Genomic DNA, 27,930 nt, shown 5'->3' with positions numbered 1-27,930 from the left:
CCCAACCCAAGTTTCATGTCTATGCAGCCTGGATGGACTGGAGAAGAGGAGGTGGAGGAGAAGGCGAGTCAGTGTGAGGAGAGGATGGGTACTGTTTCTACTGTTGGGGACACAGAACATTTGCCTTTTTGCAGCTTGGCTCACATGGCACAGTTGATGTGTAGGTGTCTGTGGCAAGACCCTTGCGTGATACACATTTTATCCAACAACCAATGCTGGTTGGCCACCTTTCTCGATCCTCAGTATAAGGAGAAATGTCCTTCTCTCATTTTGGAGTCACCAAAGAGTTTTACAATGGAGTCATTCAAGAAGGCCATTGTAGATCAGGTGCTGAAAACATCACCCTCAGACAATGCTGGTGGCAGAGGTAGTCGCTGTATTCAACACCAAGAGATAATGGGGGGAGTCACGAACATCAGGTCCAACAGAGGAAATGTGCACAAATTGGGCAATTTTCAATAAACCAGCAAAACAGCAAGGGCTTTCTGTGTCTATAGCAATGCCAAAGAGAGAGAAGTTGCAGAACATGGTCAAGGGGTGCTTAAGTGACCATACGTGCGTCCACTCTGACGCTTCAGTTCCCTTTAATTATTGAGTGTGCAAGCTGAACACTTGGCCCGACCTTTTCTTATATGCCTTGGTGGTGCTGGCCTGCCCTTCTGCTAGTGTGATGTCAGAGAATGTTTTCAGTTCCACTGGGCCAGTCATCATTGATAGGCGCACACGCCTCTCCACGGAAAATGCAGACAGACTTACTCTTAAATTCAACAAGGACTGGATATCTCCACAGTTTGTAATCCCTCCAGATGACAGCAAGCCAAACTAAATTCACCAAAAATGCTGATTCATACTACTGCTGTTAACGTCAACCCCTTCCCATAAAACCCGTTTCCTTCCTTCGTCAACCATGACCCAGCCCATAGGGCTAATTTTTACTAACCCTATGCACATTGTGCAGAGGACAAACTAGGACAGTGTTCCTACTCCAGCCTAACTACTATTTGTGATTGGAGGCCCCTTGGGATGGTGGCTTCCTGCGTCAACCATGACTCAGCCCATAGGGCTATTTTTTTACAAATCCTATGCACATTGTGCAGTGGACAAATCTTCAATGTAGAGTGGTCCTACCAAACTAATATTTGTCATTGGAGGCCCTTGTGACAGGTTGTCCCACATTGTGACTGAGATAGGGTGACTGTAGATTTCTATTGAATATGTATCCCCTAGCTGTCAAAAAAACATTGCTGGGTTGTGCAACATTGTGACTGAGATAGTGGATACATATTAAACATAAATGTACACTGACTGTTGATGACTGAATGATGGCCCTCTGAAAACTTGTATTCAGGCCCACAACTACTACAGTAGTCCAGCGTAGATGTTTGTCAAGGGAGGACCTTGTCATGGTATCTTACTGCATCTATGACACAGCCCCCAGGAGTAATTTGTTGAAATATGATGCACATTCTGCACTCGACTAAGTAGTTCAGTATCAAGAAGTCTTCTCTTCCGATATAATCTGGGGAATATTGTCAATACTCCAACCCATCCTGGAGGGGGGCATCATATATCCTTTCTCCATTGACTTGCCAAGAGATATAATTGAGCTTGTCATCCAGTTGACTAGTGCAGATTTATTTTTCTGTTACACAGAGTTCACCCAAACCTGAGGATCGCAGGCCGCACTCACTGCTACCTTCAAATACTCCATGTCGCTTTCCCTTTTTCCATGTAGTCTCTGCCCTTAAATTAGTTAAATAATTGAGTGAGAGACGTACAATATGAATAAATGAAGGCACTCTCAAATGTACACAAGAGGGCCCTCCAAAATCTCTAGAGGAGGGCACTTCCAAACGTATGTTACAGGGCCACATGAGGGCTCTCACTAAACTCTGGTTTCCGGCCTACTGCAGGCCCTCTGAGCATTTGAATTTAAGGCCTCAGAATCACATGGAGGAAGGGCAGGAGGAGGACGGTGAAGCCCAAAGCTACAATGGGCACATTGTAAACTGCTATGGAATGTGTATTCCACTATCTGAGTATAAATGAGGGAGGGACCGCTCAAATGTATAAGTAACAGCAGTCCTTCCAAATGCATGTTACAGGGCCACCTGAGGCCTCTCAGGTCAAACATCAACATACCTACTGGTAAGTTGTAGCTGGCCTTGTAAAGTGCTGGGGAATAGCTAACTAAAATGATGTATTACAGAGGGACCTACAAAATGTATAAGTCAGGGCCCTCCCAATTGTAAAAGGCGAAAAAAAAAACAACAGTAGGTGTGAACAAATGGTAAAATGGATATTTTTTGTTTCTCTGGTTTATTTAGCCTTATATACAAGTGATTTTGCAGGAAAAACTGTTTCTTAACCTTTTTGGTGTGTTAAATGCAATTTAGGTTAGGTTTGATAGTTGTTCTTTTGTATCTGTAAAAGTAGCGTAATACTGCAACAAACTTATTCCCAGAAACCATATGTGAGTCAGAAATGCATGCAGGCATATTCTCCAGGCTCTTCCCATTCTGTTTCATCACTTTCCCATCCATTTCAGCCTTTTACTCAGGCCCCTAGACCCCTTTTGTAGGGTCCAGAAGAAAATTACTTGTAACATAGTAACATAGTTAGTAAGGCCGAAAAAAGACATTTGTCCATCCAGTTCAGCCTATATTCCATCATAATAAATCCCCAGATCTACGTCCTTCTACAGAACCTAATAATTGTATGATACAATATTGTTCTGCTCCAGGAAGACATCCAGGCCTCTCTTGAACCCCTTGACTGAGTTCGCCATCACCACCTCCTCAGGCAAGCAATTCCAGATTCTCACTGCCCTAACAGTAAAGAATCTTCTTCTATGTTGGGGGAAAAAGCTTCTCTCCTCCAGACGCAAAGAATGCCCCCTTGTGCCCGTCACCTTCCTTGGTATAAACAGATCCTCAGCGAGATATTTGTATTGTCCCCTTATATACTTATACATGGTTATTAGATCGCCCCTCAGTCATCTTTTTTCTAGACTAAATAATCCTAATTTCGCTAATCTATCTGGGTATTGTAGTTCTCCCATCCCCTTTATTAATTTTGTTGCCCTCCTTTGTACTCTCTCTAGTTCCATTATATCCTTCATGAGCACCGGTGCCCAAAACTGGACACAGTACTCCATGTGCGGTCTAACTAGGGATTTGTACAGAGGCAGTATAATGCTCTCATCATGTGTATCCAGACCTCTTTTCATGCACCCCATGATCCTGTTTGCCTTGGCAGCTGCTGCCTGGCACTGGCTGCTCCAGGTAAGTTTATCATTAACTAGGATCCCCAAGTCCTTCTCCCTGTCAGATTTACCCAGTGGTTTCCCATTCAGTGTGTAATGGTGATATTGATTCCTTCTTCCCATGTGTATAACCTTACATTTATCATTGTTAAACCTCATCTGCCACCTTTCAGCCCAAGTTTCCAACTTATCCAGATCCATCTGTAGCAGAATACTATCTTCTCTTGTATTAACTGCTTTACATAGTTTTGTATCATCTGCAAATATCGATATTTTACTGTGTAAACCTTCTACCAGATCATTAATGAATATGTTGAAGAGAACAGGTCCTAATACTGACCCCTGCGGTACCCCACTGGTCACAGCGACCCAGTTAGAGACTATACCATTTATAACCACCCTCTGCTTTCTATCACTAAGCCAGTTACTAACCCATTTACACACATTTTCCCCCAGACCAAGCATTCTCATTTTGTGTACCAACCTCTTGTGCGGCACGGTATCAAACGCTTTGGAAAAATCGAGATATACCACGTCCAATGACTCACCGTGGTCCAGCCTATAGCTTACCTCTTCATAAAAACTGATTAGATTGGTTTGACAGGAGCGATTTCTCATAAACCCATGCTGATATGGAGTTAAACAGTTATTCTCATTGAGATAATCCAGAATAACATCCCTCAGAAACCCTTCAAATATTTTACCAACAATAGAGGTTAGACTTACTGGCCTATAATTTCCAGGTTCACTTTTAGAGCCCTTTTTGAATATTGGCACCACATTTGCTATGCGCCAGTCCTGCGGAACAGATCCTGTCGCTATAGAGTCCCTAAAAATAAGAAATAATGTTTTATCTATTACATTACTTAGTTCCGTGGGTGTATGCCATCCGGACCTGGAGATTTATCTATTTTAATCTTATTTAGCCGATTTCGCACCTCTTCTTGGGTTAGATTGGTGACCCTTAATATAGGGTTTTCATTGTTTCTTGGGATTTCACCTAGCATTTCATTTTCCACCGTGAATACCGTGGAGAAGAAGGTGTTTAATATGTTAGCTTTTTCCTCATCATCTACAACCATTCTTTCCTCACTATTTTTTAAGGGGCCTACATTTTCAGTTTTTATTCTTTTACTATTGATATAGTTGAAGAACAGTTTGGGATTAGTTTTACTCTCCTTAGCAATGTGCTTCTCTGTTTCCTTTTTGGCAGCTTTAATTAGTTTTTTAGATAAAGTATTTTTCTCCCTATAGTTTTTTAGAGCTTCAATGGTGCCATCCTGCTTTAGTAGTGCAAATGCTTTCTTTTTACTGTTAATTGCCTGTCTTACTTCTTTGTTTAGCCACATTGGGTTTTTCCTATTTCTAGTCCTTTTATTCCCACAAGGTATAAACCGCTTACACTGCCTATTTAGGATGTTCTTAAACATTTCCCATTTATTATCTGTATTCTCATTTCTGAGGATATTGTCCCAGTCTACCAGATTAAGGGCATCTCTAAGCTGTTCAAACTTTGCCTTCCTAAAGTTCAATGTTTTTGTGACTCCCTGACAAGTCCCCCTAGTGAAAGACAGGTGAAACTGCACAATATTGTGGTCGCTATTTCCTAGATGCCCAACCACCTGCAGATTTGTTATTCTGTCAGGTCTATTAGATAGTATTAGGTCTAAAAGTGCTGCTCCTCTGGTTGGATTCTGCACCAATTGTGAAAGATAATTTTTCTTGGTTATTAGCAGAAACCTGTTGCCTTTATGGGTTTCACAGGTTTCACTTTCCTAGTTAATATCCGGGTAGTTAAAGTCCCCCATAACCAGGACCTCATTATGGGTTGCAGCTTCATCTATCTGCTTTAGAAGTAGACTTTCCATGGTTTCTGTTATATTTGGGGGTTTGTAACAGACCCCAATGAGAATTTTGTTACCATTTTTCCCTCCATGAATTTCGACCCATATGGACTCGACATCCTAATTTCCTTCGCTAATATCCTCCCTTAAAGTGGACTTTAGACAAGACTTTACATAGAGACAAACCCCTCCTCCTCTCCGATTTTTACGATCCTTTCTAAACAGACTGTAACCCTGTAAGTTAACTGCCCAGTCATAGCTTTCATCTAACCATGTCTCGGTTATTCCCACTATGTCAAAGTTACCTGTAGATATTTCTGCTTCTAGTTCTTCCATCTTATTTGTCAGGCTTCTGGCGTTTGCGAGCATGCAGTTTAGAGGATTTTGTTGTTGTATTTCCCATTGACTTGCATTGTATTCGCTATTCAGAACGAATACGCGATTTTTACAAAGTACTCGTTACGTTTATAGCGATTACGAATATTACGGTACTCAGGGGTGGATTAAGGGTAGCCAGAGCCCTGGGCTGTTCAGACACTGTGGGCCCCCGGTCATGTGATGGGGTCTTGTGACGGGGTCATCATATACCTGAACCAGATTATTCCAGAAAAATAGTTGCTGTGTGAAACTATAACCTGTCAAACATCCATTGATCTAGTCAATTTACCCTTCAGTTAGGAAGAAAAAACAAAAGAGCAAAAAAAAACCACAATACTATCACCATAAGTGCCAGTATTCACAGGTGATCTGTACTTAGTATGCAGTGTCTGTGTAGAGGTAATAAAGTGATCACCGGTGACATTATACAGAGGACCACTGTATATAGTATACAGTGTATAGTGTCAGTGTATAGGTAACACACTGACTCACCAGTGACGTCTCTAGGTGAAGTCCTTCATCTTTCATCCAGCACAGACCTCCATCACTTCATCCAGCCAGGACTCGTCTCTGCAGGAAATAACAGTTATCTCGAGCTCCGCTTGCAGAACACATTACTTAATTTTTCCCAACTTCTACATTACACCACATGAAGAAAAAGAGGCAACATAGTGTCACTCTACACAGTAACAGGACCGCCCCCATTTAAAACAGTGTCCTCAATAATATAAATACATCACTGCAGTAATAATATCCCTTAACCCCTTCATGACCCAGCCTATTTTGACCTTAAAGACCTTGCCGTTTTTTGCAATTCTGACCAGTGTCCCTTTATGAGGTAATAACTCAGGAACGCTTCAACGGATCCTAGCGGTTCTTAGATTGTTTTTTCGTGACATATTGGGCTTCATGTTAGTGGTAAATTTAGGTCAATAAATTCTGCGTTTATTTGTAATAAAAACGGAAATTTGGCGAAAATTTTGAAAATTTCACAATTTTCACATTTTGAATTTTTATTCTGTTAAACCACAGAGTTATGTGACACAAAATAGTTAATAAATAACATTTCCCACATGTCTACTTTACATCAGCACAATTTTGGAAACAATTTTTTTTTTTTTTGCTAGGAAGTTATAAGAGTTAAAATTTGACCAGCAATTTATCATTTTTACAACGAAATTTACAAAACCATTTTTTTAGGGACCACCTCACATTTGAAGTCAGTTTGAGGGGTCTATATGGCTGAAAATACCCAAAAGTGACACCATTCTAAAAACTGCACCCCTCAAGGTGCTCAAAACCACATTCAAGAAGTTTATTAACCCTTCAGGTGCTTCACAGCAGCAGAAGCAACATGGAAGGAAAAAATGAACATTTAACTTTTTAGTCACAAAAATTATCTTTTAGCAACAATTTTTTTATTTTCCCAATGGTAAAAGGAGAAACTGAACCACGAACGTTGTTGTCCAATTTGTCCTGAGTACGCTGATACCTCATATGGGGGGGTAAACCACTGTTTGGGCGCACGGCAGGGCTTGGAAGGGAAGGAGCGCCATTTGACTTTTTGAATGAAAAATTGGCCCCACTCTTTAGCGGACACCATGTCATGTTTGGAGAGCCCCCGTGTGCCTACAAATTGGAGCTCCCCCACAAGTGACCCCATTTTGGAAACTAGACCCCCCAAGGAACTTATCTAGATGCATAGTGAGAACTTTGAACCCTCAGGTGCTTCACAAATTGATCCGTAAAAATGAAAAAGTACTTTTTTTTCACAAAAAAATTATTTTAGCCTCAATTTTTTATTTTCACATGGGCAATAGGATAAAATGAATCCTAAAATTTGTTGGGCAATTTCTCCCGAGTACGCCGATACCTCATATGTGGGGGTAAACCACTGTTTGGGCACACGGCAGGGCTCGGAAGGGAAGGAGCGCCATTTGACTTTTTGAATGAAAAATTATCTCCATCGTTAGCGGACACCATGTCGCGTTTGGAGAGCCCCTGTGTGCCTAAACATTGGAGCTCCCCCACAAATGACCCCATTTTGGAAACTAGACCCCCCAAGGAACTTATCTAGATGCATATTGAGCACTTTAAACCCTCAGATGCCTCACAAATTGATCTGTAAAAATGAAAAAGTACTTTTTTTTTCACAAAAAAATTATTTTCGCCTCAATTTTTCATTTTCACATGGGCAATAGGATAAAATGAATCCTAAAATTTGTTGGGCAATTTCTCCCGAGTACGCCGATACCTCATATGTGGGGGTAAACCACTGTTTGGGCACACGGCAGGGCTCGGAAGGGAAGGCGCGCCATTTGACTTTTTCAATGGAAAATTAGCTCCAATTGTTAGCGGACACCATGTCGCGTTTGGAGAGCCCCTGTGTGCCTAAACATTGGAGCTCCCCCACAAGTGACCCCATTTTGGAAACTAGACCCCCCAAGGAACTTATCTAGATGTATATTGAGCACTTTAAACCCCCAGGTGCTTCACAGAAGTTTATAACGCGGAGCCATGAAAATAAAAAATAATTTTTCTTTCCTCAAAAATGATTTTTAGCCTGGAATTTCCTATTTTGCCAAGGATAATAGGAGAAATTGGACCCCAAATGTTGTTGTCCAGTTTGTCCTGAGTACGCTGATACCCCATATGTGGGGGTAAACCACTGTTTGGGCGCACGGCAGGGCTCGGAAGGGAATGCACGCCAATTGGCTTTTTAAATGGAAAATTAGCTCCAATCATTAGCGGACACCATGTCACGTTTGGAGAGCCCCTGTGTGCCTAAACATTGGAGACCCGCCACATATGACCCCATTTTGGAAACTAGACCCCCAAAGGAACTAATCTAGATGTGTGGTGAGGACGTTGAACCCCCAAGTGCTTCACAGAAGTTTATAACGCAGAGCCATGAAAATAAAATAAACATTTTATTTTCTCAAAAATGATCTTTTAGCCTGCAATTTTTTATTTTCCCAAGGGTAACAGGAGAAATTTGACCCCAAAAGTTGTTGTACAGTTTCTCCTGAGTACGCTGATACCCCATATGTGGGGGTAAACCACTGTTTGGGCACATGTCGGGGCTCGGAAGGGAAGTAGTGACGTTTTGAAATGCAAACTTTGATGGAATGCTCTGCGGGCGTTACGTTGCGTTTGCAGAGCCCCTGTTGTGGCTAAACAGTAGAAACCCCCCACAAGTGACCCCATTTTGGAAACTAGACCCCGAAAGGAACTAATCTAGTTATGTGGTGAGCACTTTCAACCCCCAAGTGCTTCACAGAAGTTTATAACGCAGAGCCGTGAAAATAATAGATACGTTTTCTTTTTTATTTTCCCAAGGGTAACAGGAGAAATTTGACCCCAAAAGTTGTCCAATTTCTCCTGAGTACGCTGATGCCCCATGTGTGGGGGTAAACCACTGTTTGGGCACACGTCGGGGCTCAGAAGGGAAGTAGTGACTTTTGAAATGCAGACTTTGATGGAATGGTCTGCGGGCGTCACGTTGCGTTTGCAGAGCCCCTGGTGTGCCTAAACAGTAGAAACCCCCCACAAGTGACCCCATTTTGGAAACTAGACCCCCCCAAGGAACTTATCTAGATATGTGGTGAGCACTTTGAACCCCCAAGTGCTTCACAGACGTTTACAACGCAGAGCCGTGAAAATAAAAAATCATTTTTCTTTCCTCAAAAATGATGTTTTAGCAAGCAATTTTTTATTTTGTCAAGGGTAACAGGAGAAATTGGACCCCAGTAATTGTTGCGCAGTTTGTCCTGAGTATGCTGGTACCCCATATGTGGGGGTAAACCACTGTTTGGGCACATGTCGGGGCTCGGAAGGGAGGGAGCACCATTTCACTTTTTGAAAAACAGATTGGCTGGAATCAATGGTGGCGCCATGTTGCGTTTGGAGACCCCCTGATGTGCCTAAACAGTGGAAACCCCTCAATTCTAACGCCAACACACCCCTAACCCTTATCCCAACTGTAGCCGTAACCCTAACCACAACCCTAACCCCAACACACCCCTAACCCTAACCACAACCCTAATTCCAACCCAACCCTAACCCTAAGGCTATTCGTGTGAGATTTTTCCGCACCATTTTTGAAAAATCCGCGGGTAAAAGGCACTGCGTTTTACCTGCGGATTTACCGCGGATTTCACCTGCGGATTCCTATTGAGGAACAGGTGTAAAACGCTGCGGAATCCGCACAAAGAATTGACATGCTGCGGAAAATACAACGCAGCGTTTCCGCGCGGTATTTTCCGCATCATGGGCACAGCGGATTTGGTTTTCCAAAGGTTTACATGGTACTGTAAACCTGATGGAACACTGCTGCGGATCCGCAGCAGCCAATCCGCTGCGGATCCGCAGCCAAATCCGCACCGTGTGCACATGGCCTAATTCTAAAGGTATGTGCACACGCTGCGGAAAACGCTGCGGATCCGCAGCAGTTTCCCATGAGTTTACATTTCAATGTAAATCTATGGGAAACAAAAATCACTGTACACATGCTGCGGAAAAACTGCACGGAAACGCAGCGGTTTACATTCCGCAGCATGTCGCTTCTTTCTGCGGATTCCGCAGCGGTTTTACAACTGCTCCAATAGAAAATCGCAGTTGTAAAACTGCAGTGAAATGCGCAGAAAAACCGCGGTAAATCCGCGATAAATCCACAGCAGTTTAGCACTGCGGATTTATCAAATCCGCTGCGGAAAAATCCGCAGAGGACCAGAATACGTGTGCACATACCGAAACCCTAATCCTACCCCTACCCCTAACCCTACCCCTACCCCTAACCCTAACCCTACCCCTAACCCCTAACCCTACCCCTAACCCTAACCCTAGTTCTAACTCCAACCTTAGTGGAAAAAAAAAAAAATCTTTATTTTATTATTGTCCCTACCTATGGGGGACAAGGGGGGGGGGTCATTTACTGTTTTTTTTTATTTTGATCACTGCGATAGGTTTTATCGCAGTGATCAAAATTCACATTGGAACGAATCTGCCGGCCGGCGGATTCGGCGGGCGCACTTCGCATGCGCCCGCCATTTTGGAACATGGCGGCGCCCAGAAAAGAAGACGGACGGACCCCGGGAGGCTAGGTAAGTATAAGGGGGGGAGATCAGGGCACGGGGGGGGGCGTCGGAGCACGGGGGGGGGGTGGATCGGAGCATGAGGGGGTGGATCGGTGTGCGGGCGGGTGGATCGGTGTGCGGGCGGGTGGATCGTTGTGCGGGGGGGTGGATCGGTGTGCGGGCGGGTGGATCGGTGTGCGGGGGGGTGGATCAGTGTGCAGGGGGTTGGATTGGAGCACGGGGGTGGGATTGGAGCACGGGGGGAGCGGACAGGAGGACGGGGGAGCGGAGCACAGGACGGAGGGGAGCGGGCCACAGATCGGAGGGCTGGGGGGGAGATCGGTGGGGTGGGGTGGGGGCACAAAAGTGTTTCCAGCCATGGCCGATGATATTGCAGCATCGGCCATGGCTGGATTGTAATATTTCACCATTTTTTTTAGGTGAAATATTACAAATCGCTCTGATTGGCAGTTTCACTTTCAACAGCCAATCAGAGCGATCGTAGCCACGGGGGGTGAAGCCACCCCCCCTGGGCTAAACTACCACTCCCCCTGTCCCTGCAGATCAGGTGAAATGGGAGTTAACCCTTTCACCCGATCTGCAGGGACGCGATCATTCTGTGACACAGCATATGCATCACAGGTCGGATTGGCACCGACTTTCATGACGCATACGCTGTGTCACAGGTCGGGAAGGGGTTAATTAGTCCCTATGGTAATAATAATATCCCCCATCTTGGCCCCGTGTATCTCATTCCTGTCTCCAGCCATATGTTCTCGCATCCTGCCCTCATGAGTATCCATCCTGCCCCATATGATCTTCCCATCCTGCCCCATCAGTCTCCATCGTATCAATCCTGCCCCATGATCCTGCACGATCTGTCTCCAATCCTGCCCCATGTCTTTCATTCTGCCCCGTGTCTCCAATCATGCCCTGTATCTACATTCTGCCCATGTCTCCAATCCTGCCCCATCTGTCTCCAGTCCTGCCCCCAGTGTGTCCAGCATCTCTGCCCCCAATGTGTCCAGCATCTCTGCCCCCAAAGTGTCTAGCATCCTGCCCCCAGTGTGTCCAGCATCCTGCCCCCAGAGTGTCCAGCATTCTGCTCCCAATGTCCAGCATCTCTGAGCCCAATGTCCAGCATCTCTGCCCCCGGTGCGTCCAGCAATCTGCCCCAGTGTCTCCAGCATATTGCCCCCAGTGTGTCCAGCAATGTGCCCCAGTGTCTCCATCATATTGCCCCCAGTGTGTCCAGCATATTGCCCCAGTTTGTCCAGCATTCTTCCCCCAGTGTGTCCAGCATATTGCCCCCAGTGTGTCCAGCATTCTGCCCCAGTGTGTCCAGCATATTGCCCCCAGTGTATCCAGCATCTCTGCCCCCAGTGTATCCAGCATCTCTGCCCCCAGTGTCCAGCATTCTGGCCCGGGCCACCCGGATTGCCGTTTGCAATAAAAAAACCCCCAAAAAACGAGTTCTCCTCACCTTTTTGCGCTCCTTCGGCAAAGCTCCCTCCATCAGCGCACACTCGCTGGCGACTGACAATGACGTCAGACGCCGGCGACGTGCGCGCTGCGGCTGACGTCAGCTGCCAGCCTGTTGTGAATTCTGTGGCAGAGTTCACTCCTGTGGTCACAAGTGGTACGTCGGCTGATTCTCCCTGGGAGCTTCCGTTTGTGGAGGAAAGTGGTACTGCAGCTTCTGAGTTTCCTCCCTCAGGTGATCTGGTGAGGTCGTTAGCTGCTTCTCTACTTAACTCCACCTGATGCTTTGATCCATGCTTCCTGTCAATGTTCCAGTGTTGGACTTGTGTTTCTCTGGATCATTCCTGTGGCCTGCTGCTCTGCATAGCTAAGTGCTTCTTTGCTATTTGTTGCTATTTTTTCTGTCCAGCTTGTCTATTTGTTTTGCTGGAAGCTCTGGGATGCAAAGGGTGTACCTCCGTGCCGTTAGTTCGGTACGGAGGGTCTTTTTGCCCCCTTTGCGTGGTTTTCTTTAGGGTTTTGTGTAGACCGCAAAGTTATCTTTCCTATCCTCGTTCTGTCTAGAATATCGGGCCTCACTTTGCTGAATCTATTTCATCCCTACGTTTGTCTTTTCATCTTACTCACAGTCATTATATGTGGGGGGCTGCCTTTTCCTTTGGGGTATTTCTCTGAGGCAAGGTAGACTTATTTTTCTATCTTCAGGCTAGTTAGTTTCTCAGGCTGTGCCGAGTTGCATAGGGAGCGTTATGTTATGTTTGCTAATGACAGGTGTTATGAAGGCAATCCAGAAACACAGTGTGCTTAGCGATCAGAGCGCACACAGTGATCTGACAAATACCCAAAAATACAAGAACGAGCTCTGAGACGTGGAAACTCTGTAGACTGCACACCTGATCCTATCCTAAACACAACTAAAAGCGGCTGTGGATTGCGCCTAACAACTACCTAGGCAACTCGGCACAGCCTAAGAAACTAGCTAGCCTGAAGATAGAAAAATAGGCCTGACTTGCCCCAGAGAAATTCCCCAAAGGAAAAGGCAGCCCCCCACATATAATGACTGTGAGTAAGATGAAAAGACAAAACGTAGGGATGAAATAGATTCAGCAAAGTGGGGCCCGATATTCTAGGACAGAGCGAGGACAGTAAAGCGAACTTTGCAGTCTACAAAAAACCCTAAAGCAAAACCACGCAAAGGGGGCAAAAAAAAACCCACCGTGCCGAACTAACGGCACGGCGGTACACCCTTTGCGTCTCAGAGCTTCCAGCAAAACAAAAGACAAGCTGGACAGAAAAAAAGCAACAAAAAAGCAAAAAGCACTTAGCTATACAGAGCAGCAGGTCACAGGAACAATCAGGAGAAGCTCAGATCCAACACTGAAACATTGACAAGGAGCAAGGATAGCAGCATCAGGCGGAGTTAAGTAATGAAGCAGTTAACGAGCTCACCAGAACACCTGAGGGAGGAAGCTCAGAAGCTGCAGTACCACTTGTGACCACAGGAGTGAATTCAGCCACAGAATTCACAACAGTACCCCCCCCTTGAGGAGGGGTCACCGAACCCTCACCAGAGCCCCCAGGCCGACCAGGATGAGCCGCATGAAAGGCACGAACAAGATCGGAAGCATGAACATCAGAGGCAAAAACCCAGGAATTATCTTCCTGAGCATAACCCTTCCATTTAACCAGATACTGGAGTTTCCGTCTAGAAACACGAGAATCCAAAATCTTCTCCACAATATACTCCAATTCCCCCTCCACCAAAACCGGGGCAGGAGGCTCAACAGATGGAACCATAGGTGCCACGTATCTCCGCAACAACGACCTATGGAATACATTATGTATGGAAAAGGAGTCTGGGAGGGTCAAACGAAAAGACACAGGATTGAGAACCTCAGAAATCCTATACGGACCAATAAAACGAGGTTTAAATTTAGGAGAGGAAACCTTCATAGGAATATGACGAGAAGATAACCAAACCAGATCCCCAACACGAAGTCGGGGACCCACACGGCGTCTGCGATTAGCGAAAAGTTGAGCTTTCTCCTGGGACAAGATCAAATTGTCCACTACCTGAGTCCAGATCTGCTGCAACCTATCCACCACAGAATCCACACCAGGACAGTCCGAAGACTCAACCTGTCCTGAAGAGAAACGAGGATGGAACCCAGAATTGCAAAAAAATGGAGAAACCAAGGTAGCCGAGCTGGCCCGATTATTAAGGGCGAACTCAGCCAACGGCAAAAAGGACACCCAATCATCCTGGTCTGCAGAAACAAAACATCTCAGATATGTTTCCAAGGTCTGATTGGTTCGTTCGGTCTGGCCATTAGTCTGAGGATGGAAAGCCGAGGAAAAGGATAGGTCAATGCCCATCCTACCACAAAAGGCTCGCCAGAACCTTGAAACAAACTGGGAACCTCTGTCAGAAACAATATTCTCAGGAATGCCATGCAACCGAACCACATGCTGAAAGAACAAAGGTACCAAATCAGAGGAGGAAGGCAATTTAGCCAAGGGCACCAGATGGACCATTTTAGAAAAGCGATCACAGACCACCCAAATGACTGACATCTTTTGAGAAACGGGAAGGTCAGAAATGAAATCCATCGAAATATGTGTCCAAGGCCTCTTTGGGACCGGCAAGGGCAAAAGCAACCCACTGGCACGAGAACAGCAGGGCTTAGCCCTAGCACAAATCCCACAGGACTGCACAAAAGTACGTACATCCCGTGACAGAGATGGCCACCAGAAGGATCTAGCCACTAACTCTCTGGTACCAAAGATTCCAGGATGACCAGCCAACACCGAACAATGAAGTTCAGAGATAAGTTTATTAGTCCACCTATCAGGGACGAACAGTTTCTCTGCGAGACAACGATCAGGTTTATTCGCCTGAAATTTTTGCAGCACCCGCCGCAAATCAGGGGAGATGGCAGACACAATGACTCCTTCCTTGAGGATACCCGCTGGCTCAGATAAACCCGGAGAGTCGGGCACAAAACTCCTAGACAGAGCATCCGCCTTCACATTTTTAGAGCCCGGAAGGTACGAAATCACAAAGTCGAAGCGGGCAAAAAATAACGACCAACGGGCCTGTCTAGGATTCAAGCGCTTGGCAGACTCGAGATAAGTCAAGTTCTTATGATCAGTCAATACCACCACGCGATGCTTAGCTCCTTCAAGCCAATGACGCCACTCCTCGAATGCCCACTTCATGGCCAGCAACTCTCGATTGCCCACATCATAATTACGCTCAGCGGGCGAAAACTTCCTGGAAAAGAAAGCACATGGTTTCATCACTGAGCAATCAGAACCTCTCTGTGACAAAACCGCCCCTGCTGCAATCTCAGAAGCATCAACCTCGACCTGGAACGGAAGAGAAACATCTGGCTGACACAACACAGGGGCAGAACAAAAACGACGCTTCAACTCCTGAAAAGCTTCCACAGCAGCAGAAAACCAATTAACCAAATCAGCACCCTTCTTGGTCAAATCGGTCAATGGTTTGGCAATGCTAGAAAAATTACAGATGAAGCGACGATAAAAATTAGCAAAGCCCAGGAACTTTTGCAGACTTTTCAGAGATGTCGGCTGAATCCAATCCTGGATGGCTTGGACCTTAAGTGGATCCATCTCGATAGTAGAAGGGGTAAAGATGAACCCCAAAAATGAAACTTTCTGCACACCGAAGAGACACTTTGATCCCTTCACAAACAAAGAGTTAGCACGCAGGACCTGAAAAACCATTCTGACCTGCTTCACATGAGACTCCCAATCATCTGAGAAGATCAAAATGTCATCCAAGTAAACAATCAGGAATTTATCCAGATACTCACGGAAGATGTCATGCATAAAAGACTGAAACACAGATGGAGCATTGGCAAGTCCGAACGGCATCACTAGATACTCAAAATGACCCTCGGGCGTATTGAATGCAGTTTTCCATTCATCTCCTTGCCTGATTCTCACCAGATTATACGCACCACGAAGATCTATCTTAGTGAACCAACTAGCCCCCTTAATCCGAACAAACAAGTCAGATAACAATGGCAAGGGATACTGAAATTTAACAGTGATCTTATTAAGAAGGCGGTAATCAATACACGGTCTCAGCGAACCATCCTTCTTGGCTACAAAGAAGAACCCTGCTCCCAGTGGTGATGACGATGGGCGAATATGTCCCTTCTCCAGGGATTCCTTCACATAACTGCGCATAGCGGCGTGTTCGGGCACGGATAAATTAAATAATTGACCTTTAGGGAATTTACTACCAGGAATCAAATTGATAGCACAATCACAATCCCTATGCGGAGGTAGAGCATCGGACTTGGGCTCTTCAAATACATCCTGATAATCAGACAAGAACTCTGGGACCTCAGAAGGGGTGGATGACGAAATCGAAAAAAATGGAACATCACCATGTACCCCCTGACAACCCCAGCTGGATACCGACATGGAATTCCAATCCAATACTGGATTATGGGTTTGTAGCCATGGCAACCCCAACACGACCACATCATGCAGATTATGCAACACCAGAAAGCGAATAACTTCCTGATGTGCAGGAGCCATGCACATGGTCAGCTGGGCCCAGTATTGAGGTTTATTCTTGGCCAAAGGTGTAGCATCAATTCCTCTCAATGGAATAGGACACCGCAAAGGCTCCAAGAAAAACCCACAACGTTTAGCATAATCCAAATCCATCAGATTCAGGGCAGCGCCCGAATCCACAAACGCCATGACAGAAACGACGACAAAGAGCATATCAAGGTAATGGACAGAAGGAATTTGGACTGTACAGTACCAATGACGGCAGACCTAGCGGACCGCTTAGTGCGCTTAGGACAATCAGAAATACCATGAGTGGAATCACCACAGTAGAAACACAGACCATTCAGACGTCTGTATTCCTGCCGTTCAACTCTAGTCATAGTCCTATCGCACTGCATAGGCTCAGGTTTAACCTCAGGCAGTACCGCCAAATGGTGCACAGATTTACGCTCGCGCAAGCGTCGACCGATCTGAATGGCCAAAGACAAAGACTCATTCAAACCAGCAGGCATAGGAAATCCCACCATGACATCCTTAAGAGCCTCAGAGAGACCCTTTCTGAACAAAGCTGCCAGCGCAGATTCATTCCACTGAGTGAGTACTGACCATTTCCTAAATTTCTGACAATATACTTCTATATCATCCTGACCCTGGCACAAAGCCAGCAAATTTTTCTCAGCCTGATCCACTGAATTAGGCTCATCGTACAGCAATCCGAGCGCCAGGAAAAACGCATCGACACTACTCAATGCAGGGTCTCCTGGCGCAAGAGAAAATGCCCAGTCTTGAGGGTCGCCGCGCAAAAAAGAAATAATAATCAAAACCTGTTGAATAGGATTACCAGAAGAATGAGGTTTCAAGGCCAGAAATAGCTTACAATTATTTTTGAAACTTAGAAACTTAGTTCTATCTCCAAAAAACAAATCAGGAATAGGAATTCTTGGTTCTAACAGATTTCTGATCAATAGTATCTTGAATTTTTTGTACATTTATAACGAGATTATCCATTGAAGAGCACAGACCCTGAATATCCATGTCCACACCTGTGTCCAGAATCACCCAAAGGTCTAGGGGAAAAAAAAAAGTGAACACAGAGCAGAAAAAAAAAAAAAATGATGTCAGAACTTTTTCTTTCCCTCTATTGAGAATCATTAGTTTGGCTCCTTGTACTGTTATGTTTGCTAATGACAGGTGTTATGAAGGCAATCCAGAAACACAGTGTGCTTAGCGATCAGAGCGCACACAGTGATCTGACAAATACCCAAAAATACAAGAACGAGCTCTGAGACGTGGAAACTCTGTAGACTGCACACCTGATCCTATCCTAAACACAACTAAAAGCGGCTGTGGATTGCGCCTAACAACTACCTAGGCAACTCGGCACAGCCTAAAAAACTAGCTAGCCTGAAGATAGAAAAATAGGCCTGACTTGCCCCAGAGAAATTCCCCAAAGGAAAAGGCAGCCCCCCACATATAATGACTGTGAGTAAGATGAAAAGACAAAACGTAGGGATGAAATAGATTCAGCAAAGTGGGGCCCGATATTCTAAGACAGAGCGAGGACAGTAAAGCGAACTTTGCAGTCTACAAAAAACCCTAAAGCAAAACCACGCAAAGGGGGCAAAAAAAACCCCACCGTGCCGAAGTAACGGCACGGCGGTACACCCTTTGCGTCTCAGAGCTTCCAGCAAAACAAAAGACAAGCTGGACAGAAAAAAAGCAACAAAAAAGCAAAAAGCACTTAGCTATACAGAGCAGCAGGTCACAGGAACAATCAGGAGAAGCTCAGATCCAACACTGAAACATTGACAAGGAGCAAGGATAGCAGCATCAGGCGGAGTTAAGTAATGAAGCAGTTAACGAGCTCACCAGAACACCTGAGGGAGGAAGCTCAGAAGCTGCAGTACCACTTGTGACCACAGGAGTGAATTCAGCCACAGAATTCACAACAGCGTTAGGCGCAATCCACAGCTGCCTCTAGTTGTGTTTGGAGAGGATCAGGAATTGCGGTCTACAGAGTTTCCACGTCTCAGAGCTCGTTCTATTATTTTGGGTTATTGTCAGATCACTGTATGTGCTCTGATCGCTATGTACATTGTGTTACTGAATTGCCTTTCATAACAGTACAGGAAGCCAAAAGTACTAATGATTCTCAATAGAGGGAAAAAAGAAGTTCTGAGACCATTTTTTTTCCTTTGCACTGTGATTTGTCTTTTTTTTCCCCTAGACATTTGGGTGGTTCAGGACACAGGTGTTACAATGGACATTAAAGGTCTGTCTTCATGTGTAGATCAGCTCACGGCAAGAGTTCAAGATATTCAAAATTTTGTGGTTCAGAATTCTTTGTTAGAACCGAGAATTCCTATTCCAGATTTGTTTTTTGGAGATAGAACTAAATTTCTGAGTTTCAAGAATGATTGTAAACTGTTTCTGGCTTTGAAACCTCGCTCCTCTGGTGACCCAGCGCAACAGGTTAGGATCGTCATTTCTTTTTTGTGTGGCGACCCTCAGGACTGGGCATTTTCTCTTGCGTCAGGAGATCCTGCATTGAGTGATATCAATGCGTTTTTCCTGGTGCTTGGATTGCTGTACGATGAGCCTAATTCAGTAGATCAGGCAGAAAAAAATTTGCTGGCTCTTTGTCAGGCTCAGGATGAGATAGAGCTATATTGCCAGAAATTTAGAAAATGGTCCGTGCTCACTCAATGGAATGAATCTGCGCTTGCAGCCCTTTTCAGAAAGGGTCGCTCTGAAGCCATTAAGGATGTCATGGTGGGATTTCCTATGCCCGCTGGTTTGAATGAGTCTATGTCTTTGGCCATTCAGATCGGTCGACGCTTGCGTGAGCGTAAATCTGTGTACCATTTGGCGGTATTACCTGAGATTAAACCTGAGCCAATGCAGTGCGATAGGACTATGACCAGAGTTGAACGGCAAGAACACAGACGTCTGAATGGGCTGTGTTTCTACTGTGGTGATTCCACTCATGCTATCTCTGATTGTCCTAAGCGCACTAAGCGGTTCGCTAGGTCTGCCGCCATTGGTACTGTACAGTCAAAATTTCTTCTGTCCGTTACCTTGATATGCTCCTTGTCGTCGTATTCTGTCATGGCGTTTGTGGATTCAGGCGCTGCCCTGAATTTGATGGACTTGGATTATGCTAAACGTTGTGGGTTTTTATTGGTGCCCTTGCAGTGTCCTATTCCATTGAGAGGAATTGATGCTACACCTTTGGCCAAGAATAAGCCTCAATACTGGACCCAGCTGACCATGTGCATGGCTCCTGCACATCAGGAGGTTATTCGCTTTCTGGTGTTGCATAATCTGCATGATGTGGTCGTGTTGGGGTTGCCATGGCTACAAGCCCATAATCCAGTATTGGATTGGAATTCCATGTTGGTGTCCAGCTGGGGTTGTCAGGGGGTACATGGTGATGTTCCATTTCTGTCAATTTCGTCATCCACCCCTTCTGAGGTTCCAGAGTTCTTGTCTGATTACCGGGATGTATTTGATGAGCCCAAGTCCGATGCCCTGCCTTCGCATAGGGATTGTGATTGTGCTATCAATTTGATTCCTGGTAGTAAATTCCCAAAAGGTTGACTGTTTAATTTATCCGTGCCTGAGCACACCGCTATGCGCAGTTATGTGAAGGAATCCCTGGAGAAGGGGCATATTCGCCCGTCATCGTCGCCATTAGGAGCAGGGTTCTTTTTTGTAGCCAAGAAGGATGGTTCGCTGAGACCGTGTATAGATTACCGCCTTCTTAATAAGATCACTGTTAAATTTCAGTACCCCTTGCCATTGTTATCTGATTTGTTTGCTCGGATTAAGGGGGCTAGTTGGTTCACTAAGATAGATCTTCGTGGTGCGTATAATCTGGTGAGAATCAGGCAAGGCGACGAATGGAAAACTGCATTTAATACGCCCGAGGGTCATTTTGAGTATCTAGTGATGCCGTTCGGACTTGCCAATGCTCCATCAGTGTTTCAATCCTTTATGCATGACATCTTCCGTGAGTACCTGGATAAATTCCTGATTGTGTACTTGGATGACATTTTGATCTTCTCGGATGATTGGGAGTCTCATGTGAAGCAGGTCAGAACGGTTTTTCAGGTCCTGCGTGCTAATTCTTTGTTTGTGAAGGGATCAAAGTGTCTCTTTGGTGTGCAGAAGGTTTCATTTTTGGGGTTCATCTTTTCCCCTTCTACTATCGAGATTGATCCGGTTAAGGTCCAAGCCATCCATGATTGGACTCAGCCGACATCTCTGAAAAGTCTGCAAAAGTTCCTGGGCTTTGCTAATTTTTATCGTCGCTTCATCTGCAATTTTTCTAGTGTTGCCAAACCATTGACCGATTTGACCAAGAAGGGTGCTGATTTGGTCAATTGGTCTTCTGCTGCTGTGGAAGCTTTTCAAGAGTTGAAGTGTCGTTTTTCTTCTGCCCCTGTGTTGTGTCAACCAGATGTTTCTCTTCCATTCCAGGTCGAGGTTGATGCTTCTGAGATTGGAGCAGGGGCTGTTTTGTCACAGAGAGGTTCTGGTTGCTCAGTGATGAAACCATGCGCTTTCTTTTCCAGGAAGTTTTCGCCTGCTGAGCGAAATTATGATGTGGGCAACCGAGAGTTGCTGGCCATGAAGTGGGCATTCGAGGAGTGGCGTCATTGGCTTGAAGGAGCTAAGCATCGCGTGGTGGTATTGACTGATCATAAGAACTTGACTTATCTCGAGTCTGCCAAGCGCTTGAATCCTAGACAAGCTCGTTGGTCGTTGTTTTTTGCCCGTTTTGACTTTGTGATTTCGTACCTTCCGGGCTCTAAAAATGTGAAGGCGGATGCTCTGTCTAGGAGTTTTGTGCCCTCTCCGGGTTTATTTGAGCCGGCGGGTATCCTCAAGGAAGGAGTAATTGTGTCTGCCATCTCCCCTGATTTGCGGCGGGTGCTGCAAAAATTTCAGGCTAATAAACCTGATCGTTGCCCAGCGGAGAAACGGTTTGTCCCTGATAGGTGGACGAATAGAGTTATCTCTGAACTTCATTGTTCGGTGTTGGCTGGTCATCCTGGAATCTTTGGTACCAGAGAGTTAGTGGCTAGATCCTTTTGGTGGCCCTCTCTGTCGCGGGATGTGCGTACTTTTGTGCAGTCCTGTGGGATTTGTGCTCGGGCTAAGCCCTGGTGTTCTCGTGCCAGTGGGTTGCTTTTGCCCTTGCCGGTCCCGAAGAGGCCTTGGACACATATCTCTATGGATTTTATTTCTGACCTTCCCGTTTCTCAAAAGATGTCAGTCATTTGGGTGGTCTGTGATCGCTTTTCTAAAATGGTCCATCTGGTACCCTTGTCTAAATTGCCTTCCTCCTCTGATTTGGTGCCTTTGTTCTTCCAGCATGTGGTTCGTTTGCATGGCATTCCAGAGAATATTGTTTCTGACAGAGGTTCCCAGTTTGTTTCGAGGTTTTGGCGAGCCTTTTGTGGTAGGATGGGCATTGACTTGTCTTTTTCCTCGGCTTTCCATCCTCAGACTAATGGCCAGACCGAACGAACCAATCAGACCTTGGAAACATATCTGAGATGCTTTGTTTCTGCTGATCAGGATGACTGGGTGTCCTTTTTGCCTTTGGCTGAGTTCGCCCTTAATAATCGGGCCAGCTCGGCTACCTTGGTTTTGCCGTTTTTCTGCAATTCTGGGTTCCATCCTCGTTTCTCTTCAGGACAGGTTGAGTCTTCGGACTGTCCTGGTGTGGATACTGTGGTGGACAGGTTGCAGCAGATTTGGACTCATGTGGTGGACAATTTGACATTGTCCCAGGAGAAGGCTCAACGTTTCGCTAATCGCAGACGCCGTGTGGGTCCCCGACTTCGTGTTGGGGATCTGGTTTGGTTATCTTCTCGTCATATTCCTATGAAGGTTTCCTCTCCTAAATTTAAACCTCGTTTTATTGGTCCGTATAGGATTTCTGAGGTTCTTAATCCTGTGTCTTTTCGTCTGACCCTTCCAGATTCTTTTTCCATACATAACGTATTCCATAGGTCATTGTTGCGGAGATACGTGGCACCTATGGTCCCATCTGTTGAGCCTCCTGCCCTGGTTTTGGTGGAGGGGGAATTGGAGTATATTGTGGAGAAGATTTTGGATTCTCGTGTTTCAAGATGGAAACTCCAGTATCTGGTTAAATGGAAGGGTTATGCTCAGGAAGATAATTCCTGAGTTTTTGCCTCTGATGTCCATGCTCCCGATCTTGTTCGTGCCTTTCATGTGGCTCATCCTGGTCGGCCTGGGGGCTCTGGTGAGGGTTCGGTGACCCCTCCTCAAGGGGGGGGGTGGGGTACTGTTGTGAATTCTGTGGCAGAGTTCACTCCTGTGGTCACAAGTGGTACTTCGGCTGATTCTCTCTGGGAGCTTCCGTTTGTGGAGGAAAGTGGTACTGCAGCTTCTGAGTTTCCTCCCTCAGGTGATCTGGTGAGGTCATTAGCTGCTTCTCTACTTAACTCCATCTGATGCTTTGATCCATGCTTCCTGTCAATGTTCCAGTGTTGGACTTGTGTTTCTCTGGATCATTCCTGTGGCCTGCTGCTCTGCATAGCTAAGTGCTTCTTTACTATTTGTTGCTATTTTTTCTGTCCAGCTTGTCTATTTGTTTTGCTGGAAGCTCTGGGACGCAAAGGGTGTACCTCCGTGCCGTTAGTTCGGTACGGAGGGTCTTTTTGCCCCCTTTGCGTGGTTTTCTTTAGGGTTTTGTGTAGACCGCAAAGTTATCTTTCCTATCCTCGTTCTGTCTAGAATATCGGGCCTCACTTTGCTGAATCTATTTCATCCCTACGTTTGTCTTTTCATCTTACTCACAGTCATTATATGTGGGGGGCTGCCTTTTCCTTTGGGGTATTTCTCTGAGGCAAGGTAGGCTTATTTTTCTATCTTCAGGCTAGTTAGTTTCTCAGGCTGTGCTGAGTTGCATAGGAAGCGTTAGGCGCAATCCACAGCTGCCTCTAGTTGTGTTTGGAGAGGATCAGGAATTGCGGTCTACAGAGTTTCCACGTCTCAGAGCTCGTTCTATTATTTTGGGTTATTGTCAGATCACTGTATGTGCTCTGATCGCTATGTACATTGTGTTACTGAATTGCCTTTCATAACACCAGCCTCCAATTGGCTGGTGGCTGTTAACTATTGATGTGCGGGCCCGAGACAGGGCCCGATGCGAGCCCCCTCTGCCCACCGGGCCCATTCGCCAGTCAGGGCAGTAATGCCCTGATGGCGGCGGTCAATCTGAGCAGTTGCCCAGGGCCCTCCCACACCACTGGGCCCTGGGCTACCGCCCAGATTGACCTCATTATAATACGCCACTGACGGTACTCACTCATCACTACAATGCTTCTCTTCATCACGCCATCTCCTCAGCGCTCCTCTCCCCTCAGGCTGTCTCCTTGACATTTATCTGTGCCTTCAGACCATTTTCTCAGTGCTCCTCTCTGCCCTCAGGCCATCTCCTCAGCTTTTCTCTCTGCTCTCATGCCATCTTCTCTTCGCTCCTCTCTGTCCTCAGGCCCTTTCCTCAGTGTTCCTTTTGGGCCTTAGGTCGGCTGCTCAGCTTTCTTCTCTTTCTTCAGGCCATCTCCTCGACACACCTCTCTGCTCTCAGGCTGTCTCCTTACCACTCCTCTCTGCTCTCTAGCCATCTGCTGATAGCTTGTAAGAATAATTTTATACTAATTGTCACTTTGAGAGTTAACTTGCTAGATGTGCTATTTCAGCTAAAATGCTGAAGTAACAAAAGGTGGCCTTGAATAAGAGAGGAGGGGCGAGAACCTAATGTTACTCCCTCTTCTTATGACTACAGTGCCTTGCGAAAGTATTCGGCCCCCTGGAGCTTTTCAACTTTTTCCCACATATCATGCTTCAAACATAAAGATACCAAATGAACATTTTTGATGAAGAATCAACAACAAGTGGAACACAATTGTGAAGTTGAATGAAATTTGTTGCTTATTTTAAATTTTTGTGGAAATTCAAAAACTGAAAAGTGGGGCGTGCAATATTATTCGGCCCCTTTAACTTAATACTTTGTTGCGCCACCTTTTGCTGCTCTTACAGCTGCAAGTCGCTTGGGGTATGTCTCTATCAGTTTTGTACATCGAGAGACTGAAATTCTTGCCCATTCTTCCTTGGCAAACAGCTCGAGCTTAGTGAGGTTTGATAGGGATCGTTTGTGAACAGCAGTTTTCAGCTCTTTCCACAGATTCTCGATTGAATTGAAGTCTGGACTTTGACTTGGCCATTCTAACACCTGGATACGTTTATTTGTGAACCATTCCATTGTAGATTTTGCTTTATGTTTGGGATCGTTGTCTTGTTGGAAGACAAATCTCCGTCCCAGTCTCAGGTCTTTTGCAGACTCCAACAGGTTTTCTTCCTGAATGGTCCTGTATTTGGCTCCATTTATCTTCTCATCAATTTTAACCATCTACCCTGTCCCTGCTGAAGAAAAGCAGGCCCAAACCATGATGCTGCTCCACCATGTTTGACAGTGGGGATGGTGTGTTCAGTGAGATGAACTTTGTTGCCTTTACGCCAAACATATCATTTGGCATTGTTGCCCAAAAGTTCAATTTTGGTTTCATCTGACCAGAGCACCTTCTTCCACATGTTTGGTGTGTCTCCCAAGTGACTTGTTGCAAACTTTAAACAACACTTTTATGGATATCTTTGAGAAATGGCTTTCTTCTTGCCACTCTTCCATAAAGGCCAGATTTGTGCAGTGTACGACAGGTTGTTGTCCTATGGACAGCCTGTCCCACCTCAGCTATAGATCTCTGCAGTTCATCCAGAGTGATCATGGGCCTCTTGGCTGTATCTCTGATCAGTCTTCTCCTTGTTTGAGATGAAAGTTTAGAGGGACAATTGGTAGATTTGCAATGGTATGATACTCCTTCCATTTCAATATGATCGCTTGCACAGTGCTCCTTGGGATGTTTCCAGTTTTGGAAATCATTTTGTATCCAAATCCGTCTTTAAACTTCTCCACAACAGTATCACGGACCTGCCTGCTGTGTTCCTTCCTTGATGCTCTCTGTGCTTCAGGGTATGTGCACACGTCAGGATTTCTTGCAGAAATTTTCCTGACAAAAACCGGAGATTTCTGCCAGAAATCCGCATGCGTTTTTACCACGATTTTACCGCAATTTTGACGCGTTTTTAGTGCGTTTTTGGTGAGTTTTTTCCCAAATGCATAGAATTGCGGGAAAAGCGCAGAAAATCCGCAAAAATAATGAACATGCTCATTTTTTTACCGTGATGCGTTTTTTTCGCGGAAAAAAACGCATCCATGTGCACAAAACATGCAGAATGCATTCTAAATGATAGAATGCATAATGTATGCATTTTTAATGAGTTTTTATAGCGTTTTTAGCGCGAAAAAACGCAAAAAAAAACCCGAAAAAACCTGTACGTGTGCACATAGCTTCAAACAGAACCCTGAGACTATCACAGAGCAGGTGCATTTATACAGAGACTTGATTACACACAGGTGGATTATATTTATCATCATTAGGCACTTAGGACAACATTGGATCATTCAGAGATCCACAATGAACTTCTGGAGTGAGTTTGCTGCACTGAAAGTAAAGGGTCCGAATAATATTGCACTCCCCACTTTTCCGTTTTTGAATTTCCACAAAAATGTAAAATAACAAATAAATATCATTCAACTTCACTATTGTGTTCTACTTGTTGATTCTTCACCAAAAATTTTCATTTGGTATCTTTATGTTTGAAGCATGACATGTGGGAAAAGGTTGAAAAGTTCAAGGGAGCCGAATATTTTCACAAGGCACTGTATATGAAGACGCTGGAGGGTGAATATAAGAATGGGGGCACAGGGCTTATATTTAAAGCACCACTCCAGCACTGAAAAATAACACTGGAATGCTGCTTTAAGATCCCATGGGAGAACTATAACTCCCAGCATGTCCTGCAGATCCTATGGCATGCTGGGAGTTATAGTTCACCACAGGCGTGGAAGAGTGCATTTTTATGTGTTGTAATTAAAAACCTTTTAATTCTTACTTGTCCAGGTCCTGCAGCCAGCCAGCTATGCTGTGGTGAGGTAAAGAAGAGCTGGAGCATGACCGCACAGAGCCCTCCCTCTTATTGCCTCTCCATAGGTCATAAGAGGAAGCTTGCAAATTCTAGTGCTGTGTCTGAAGGACCTGTGATGACATCATGGAGGGAGGGCTTTGTGCTGTCATGTGATGCTCCAGCCCGCCCTCTTCATGACCTCACACATTTCCTATGGCGGAGCACTCGGCATTCAGCATTGCCCTGGCTGGGGCTGTGCTGTCAGGTATGCGATCCTTTTTGTGGCACCCTGCTCCTGTCCCCTCCTGCACCGGACACGCGATCTCCCCAGCCAAGAATCCAGCACTGGGGAAACCATGTAGGTCCATTATTTAAGTGAAGGAATATTAATTTCCTGCTCCTGCTCACTGCTCGGCGCTGACAGGTGGGCGGAGAAGCAGCTAATGAATATTCCTTCACGTTAAGCATCGGCACCACATGGTTTCACCAGCCCCGGATTCCTGCAGCGGGGACATTTTTCTGCCTCTTGCAAATGGGATCCCAGTGCGATCCCACTCCGCCACTTCCCCCTATCCACATGTTACATCCGTACCATAAGACGCACCCCACACTTTCCTCCCAAATTTAGAGGAAAAAAGTGCGTCTTATAGTCCGAAAAATACGGTAATGGTATTCTGTAATATCTCTTAAATGTTATGCCTTTGTCTAATTAATTAATTGGTAATCATGGCTGAAGAAGGAGCCGCTGTGCTCTGAAAGCTTGCAAACATAAAGTACTCCGAGAATACTTTTGTCATCGTTAGGCTTAAAAGTATTTACATCAAAGATTATGGACAGTGTTTCAATAACTTCCTCTGCTATCTCCTTCTGTACCCTAGGATGTAATTCATCTGGACCTGGAGACTTGAATTCATTTATATAAGCCAATCATACAAATATACTAACACAAACAGAGAAATGCACTGCAGAGTGGAGGATGGTGTTAGCAGAAGAAAGGGAATTATCACACACCCAAAATCAAGCAACAGTCACAGATAAATCCACCAAACGCCTTCTCCAATAATAACCACCACCAACCTCCAGCCATGCAGCAATAGGTAGCCAGGGCCCAGATTATATAGGAGATGGGAGTGGCTAACAGTGAACAGCTGAGCCTTAGTGTAGGAAAGCTTCCAGGAGCTCTCAGCTGAGCAGATTAACCCCTGCACTGCTAAAAGAAACCTACACCATTTAATATGAAAGTGAAGTGCTTATAATCAGTGCAGGA

The 27,930-nt window shown here is 45.3% G+C and overlaps 1 protein-coding gene and 1 pseudogene across 2 annotated transcripts in view; both read left to right on the top strand.

Moving 5' to 3' along the window:
- Positions 1 to 27,930, top strand: part of LOC138663928 (zinc finger protein 665-like) — a 256,803-nt pseudogene that overhangs the window by 85,013 nt on the left and 143,860 nt on the right.
- The window catches only part of LOC138663916 (oocyte zinc finger protein XlCOF22-like), a 64,640-nt gene that overhangs the window by 3,320 nt on the left and 33,390 nt on the right, over positions 1 to 27,930 (top strand). Inside the window, exon 1 of one of the 2 annotated variants that reach the window (XM_069750288.1) lies at positions 26,876 to 26,928. The exons of the other annotated variant lie outside the window; for it this stretch is intronic. The gene's annotated coding sequence lies outside the window, so the exon portion shown is untranslated. Of the gene's footprint in view, positions 1 to 26,875; positions 26,929 to 27,930 lie in introns of those variants that run through there. 2 annotated transcript variants of the gene reach the window in all.

Source organism: Ranitomeya imitator, chromosome 2 (genome assembly GCF_032444005.1).
Source record: "Ranitomeya imitator isolate aRanImi1 chromosome 2, aRanImi1.pri, whole genome shotgun sequence".
Classification (NCBI taxonomy): domain Eukaryota; kingdom Metazoa; phylum Chordata; class Amphibia; order Anura; family Dendrobatidae; genus Ranitomeya; species Ranitomeya imitator.
The sequence above is the reverse complement of the archived record's forward strand: the minus strand, read 5'-3'. Positions and strand labels throughout refer to the sequence as shown.